This window comes from Triticum aestivum, chromosome 1A, assembly GCF_018294505.1.
Source record: "Triticum aestivum cultivar Chinese Spring chromosome 1A, IWGSC CS RefSeq v2.1, whole genome shotgun sequence".
NCBI lineage: Eukaryota > Viridiplantae > Streptophyta > Magnoliopsida > Poales > Poaceae > Triticum > Triticum aestivum.
The window spans coordinates 357,924,648-357,930,192 of NC_057794.1; positions in this window are offsets into that span (position 1 = coordinate 357,924,648).

The window sequence follows — 5,545 nt, forward strand, 5'->3', positions numbered from 1 at the left end:
GTATGATATGAAATTGGGGTTCAACGTCTAGTGGTCCGCTTATTCACGGTTGGTTTTACAGTGGTCTCGTTGTGTCTTAAAGAGTCCTTGGCTATGCCGACTCGAGGATGCTTCGTATGTCATCTACACTGCCTTGTACATGATGGTGCTGTACGATCGAGCCCGTGTAGGCCCCACCATGAAAACTTCGGACGAAATCTCTATCATATGTTTGTTTTGGCTTATTCTGCAAGCCAACCCTTTGTTTTGTTTTGAGTTGTGGTATTCGAGTTGCTTCGAAGTCAAATGTTGATTCCATACCTTTTCCTAAGCAGTGTTCTCATATTCCTATGTGGATACTAATACTTCATGATAATCGATAGTGTCATGTCAATCCTTTTCAACCGGTGTGTTTCTCTTCAAGTGGTTCCGATCATTTCAACATTCACAAGATCAATTATCAGTTCTTCTCAACGGTGTTTGCTTCATCTGTTCGAAGTTGTCTTTGTTTTCCCACCCTCCCACCCTTGTTTCTTCAAGGACTCATATTTCTTAATCAAGTATCCATTTTATTGATGGGAAGCTTCTCCATTCCTTTTCCGTCAATATTCTTACCCGATGATTCGCAAGAAGATGCTAACAAAGCTTCAAGTTTGTCTCTCGTCACTCATTTTCTTCTTCGGTGGATTTAATTCAAGCTTTGGTATTGAGCATACTCCTTTTCTTTTTGCCCAATGCCTACTTATGTCGGTGCACCTCTTAATCTTCCCCGCTTGCTATTCTTTTGTTCTGGAGTGCTAAAGATATCTCAGAAGATTCGTGTTTCCACTCTTAATCCGTTCAAGCTATTTTGAGGATGTTATCTCATTCAAGCCTTTTAATTCAACCGGTGCAATCTCTCTTTTCAAGTAATCATTTCAATGGTGTTCCTTTTGAGTGGGCCCTAACCCACAGGTCTTTTTCCAGGATCTTACCTGACTCTTCTCTTTTTCCCGGCGTTATTCTCAAATCTTCTAAAGTTTGACGTAAGAATGAATTGTCATCAGTCAAATGTCTTTCTCCAAGATCTTACAAATTCTTTTCATCGTTGGATAAACCTCTCCTCTTTTAATCATTCCGGAGTGTCTAAAAAAATCATGGTGATGTTTCTCGTCGTCATTATCAAATTTTGAAGACCGAAGAAGAGTTTTTCCTCCATATCTTATCTGTTCTCTCAAAGATTCGTGATTCTAGATTGTTGCCATCCTCTCATAATTCTCTTCGGTTGTGAGATTTATTTTCACCTATCCGGAGCAATTCAGGAGTCTTTTCAGTTTGATCATCCGGAGTCCATCTTCTCAGATTTATTCATTCTCAGCTTTCAGCTCTCTTCCTCTAAATCTTATCGGTGCTTCATTCAAGTGTTCTCTAGTCATCTCAGAATCTCTTCGTTCACTTGTATCTAAATTCTCTCAAGTATCCTCGTTCATTTTCAATTCTACCGGTGGTTCGTTCAAGAGTTCTCTTCCTTGGTTATCATATCAATTTATTCGTTGCTTCAATTCCTACTGGTGGTTTGTTGAAGACCTTCTCAACATTGTGCTATATCTATCTTAATCCTTTCTACGAGAATAAGTGGTGTGCCAAATCCATTGTTTGTCATCAATTTAATTGGTGAAGGATAAGCATAATGTAATTCTTATTCTTGTTTCATCGAGTGACCTAAATTACCTTTTTCGGAGGCTCATCAAATTCTTGTTTCCATTTGTTCATCTTTATTTTCCCGGAGTTACAAGTTCTCTCAATTACCTCATCACGGAGATCCATCTAAATCATTACAAGTTTTCACCTTGCGTTTTCAACTTCTCTTTCCTTCCGTTTGATCATCCTTTTGTTACCGGAGTTCTTCATAAAGGTTCTACATGATGGTTCATCAAGGATTTAATTCCTTCTCGAAGTGTTCATCGAAGATTCTTTTCAGAGGAGCTCAAGTATTCTTCTTCGTGCAATCCGGAGTGCAATTCTTTCTACCTTATCTTTTCAGGTGGTATTATGTCATTCTTGATAATTTGAGTTCATGTTTCATGATTCACATGTTGTTAAGAATGAGATATTTTAAATCCGTCAATCTTGTCATTTGAGTTATCTTGGGTAATATTTCACCTAAAGCTTTCCCTAAGGATTGTTGCTATTATGGTGCTTATAAATGACCCAAGTTCTTCAGCTTTCCTCCCGGTGAAATAATTTCTCGTCTCCTTGTTCATATAAATCCAATTCTTTTTCCCGTGAGTGGCAGAATTTTATCTCATAGTTTTGAGTTCTTCTCCATAAGCCCAATACAAGATTATTATTTTCATTGTTGGTTTTCCAACAACTCCGCTCTAGCATTTGTGGTAAGCCTGATCTTACAAGATCTTGTTTCCTTCCGTTCATACCATCCATTCTTTCTTTTCTTCCGGTGGCATTGTGATGTTTCTCTCTTCAGTCATCATCTCGAATGGTGAGGATCGTGTTCTTTTCGTGCTTATCCAATTAACCAGAGTGTTGTGTCCTCTGCTCAAGTTCTTTTCATCTTGTCAAGCTTCATATCACTTTTCAACCGGAGTTTTGCCCGAGATTATTCTTCTTTGATCTTTGTTTATCTCAACCAGAGTGGTTTCAATTCCTTCTTGTCCTTTGCGCTCGTCATTCTTACCTTTGCAATCTCAAGGTTCCATATTGTTCCTTGTTCCTCTTTTTCCAACGGAGTGTTTTCAACTTCATTTATATCCGTTGTATTTTTTTTCTAGAAATGGCTTAACCTCTCAAGGCTCGTGGTTTCACTCGTTTGTCAAAGAAGAAACTTAGCTTTAGCTCTTCTCTTTCTCTTCCGTTTTCCCTCCGATGCCATTCTAGATCTCGGGACGAGATCCTCTCGTAGTGGTGGAGTGTTGTGACGCCCCAAGACCAGAGATTCAGATGCCATCCATGGATTCCGGGTTTCGTCAGGTGTTTTGTTTGCTTGTTGCTTTCCCCTTTGCATCATGTGCCTTGCATCATGTCATCATGTCAATATGCAACCCGTCTTAAAACCCACTAAATAATTTGTGTGGTTCTTCGATCCATTTAAATCGAGGGAAGAGTGACTTCTCTTTATAACATTATCCTCCTAATATTTATGGAGCTATTATAAATATTTCCATTCTTGTGGAATTACCGTGGCACACTTGCAAAATATTTCCCCTTGCCTTCGTCCCATGCTTCATCTCCTTCTCCTTCCCTTCTACTTTCCTGTCTTTTGATAGTCCCATTTTTTTCCCTTCTCTATTAATGTCCACTCTTTTCCTATAAATTCTAGACCGTGCCAAGACCACCTCCTCCAATTTTCAGATTCTTTGGACTTGTTTGGTTGGATTCAAAAATGGCTCAAGTTTGAATCTAATTTAAACTTGAATTATTTTTCTATCTCTAAAATATTGCCAAACCATTTTATTCTATTTTTGCAAAGTTCCGGCACTCTAAGAATATTTTATTTTCTAAAATATTCTTTCCCTAACCATCTCTGTATTTTTTCTCTCTATTTGTGTTCTTTTCTGTTAAAGCTAATAAGAGAGGAATGAGAGAGAGGAGTTCAGCTTAGGCCTGCGGCAGCCCAGTTGGGCCTCCCCTTCCGCGTCGGCCCACCTAGGCCAACTCCCGCGCCGGCCCAACTTAAACCCCCACTAACCCTAGCCCGCACAACCTCTCGCTCTCTCTCATCTTCCCCTCGCGCCGCCAGGAGGCAGAGCGCCTGCCTCGCTCGACCCCTCCACTCACCCATACCCCTCGTTCCCCATCTCCATCTCCCCCTCTCGATCTCGCGTGCCTCCCTCTGCAGCGCTAGTCCCCGACCGCGCCTCCTCCAGCCACCTTCCATGGCGCCGTTCCCCGCTTCTACCATCCTCCACGCTCAGCAGGAAGACCGCGCCGCCTGTCCCCTTCGTTCAGGTCGGAGCTCGCCGGGGCCACCAGCACCGGTCGCCTTGCCGCCTCGAGCACCCGCGCCCGCCGCACGCAAGGCCACCGGGCCAGCTCATCGGAGCTCTCAACGCCGGCAACCTTCAAGACCTCTTCCCTCGCGCCTCTTTTTCCTTCTCTTTCCCTCCTCCACCTCTCATCTCTCTTGTTCTCTATAACAGGAGACCATCTCATGGCCGTCGAACCCCTGCCTCGACTCGGTTCTCATCGGGGACGCCGTCAAACGGCCGGATCAACACCTCCCTCTGTGCCCTGCATCCCGGAGCCAGCCGCCTCAAGCCCTTGTTCTCGTCTGTGCCAAGTCCAGTGAGGGATCGCCGTACCGTTGACCGCAGCGACCTCCCCTGCTCCTTTTAGTGGACCACGAGGCGTGCCCCTTGCTACGTTCCTCCAGCAGGACCAGCTCCATTGACCTTTGCACCCACCACGGCCTCCCCTCCTTGCGTGGGTTGCGCCCCTCTCCATGGCCAAGACCGGGACCCCATGAACGTCAAGTTCCTCCACGACGCCCGAACGACTACATGACGACCCTGTACATGGGATTGCAAAACGCCAAGTACATGGATATGCCAAGTTCCTCTCCGAAACGGGTACGAATACGCCCGGCGATGCAACAAGTACCTCTACCGACGACCCAGAACATCTATGAAAACGTGTACCACTACCGTCGTCGTGTACCACTACTTCCCTCAATGGCTCGTGAATGACTACTTCCTCTACGAACCGGTCCTCTTCGAAACGCATGCTTCAAAGGTATAACCACCGAGAACGAACGCCCGTGGACGAATGCATGAGTTGTATGAGATGCATGTTTGGATGTTGTATCCGCCCGTGAACGGTAGTTGTTCCTCTTCGTTGCCACGCCGTCGACCCGTGGGAACCCGGTAACCGGGATAACCCCATCTTCTTGCATGACACAATCGCACCCACTTCCTTTTGCACCGGTATCCCCGTGAGCTACCGGATCATCGGAATGTTGCCGCGGCGTCATTTCTGTTTCGTCGCTATGGTACCCCTTTATTTCTACCACGGTGACACAAATGCTCTCATCACGCTCATGTCAACTTTTAATAACACTTGCATAAAAACTTGATCATGTCATCCGCATCATGTTAACAACATTAAGATGGTTTAAATTGTTGTTTGCATTAATTTACTAATGCATATGGGGATTTACCGGATTTGTTGTTTGCTATATCCGGCCCCATTTAAATTGTTTAGATAGATAATCCCTTTATGTTTCACCTCTTGACATGCTTAACAACATTTAATATTGTTGGGTACATAACCGAGAGAGAACTAAATAAGTCATGTGGTGTTTCGTCAATATGAAACTCGTTGCATATTGATCTCCACTTAATTTGTAGTTTTTTTTGTGCACTTTGCCATGCCATGCATATTTAAACCAGACATGCACCATACTTGGTTGCGCATCATGCCATGTTTATGTGATGGTTGTTTACTATGTTGTGTGCTTCTTTCCGGTGTTCCTTCTTCGAGTTGGTTCCGATTACGTCGCGTTTGTGAGGATCCGTTCGTCTACGTCCGTTTGTCTTCTTCATGGACTCGTTCTTCTTCCTTGCGGGATTTC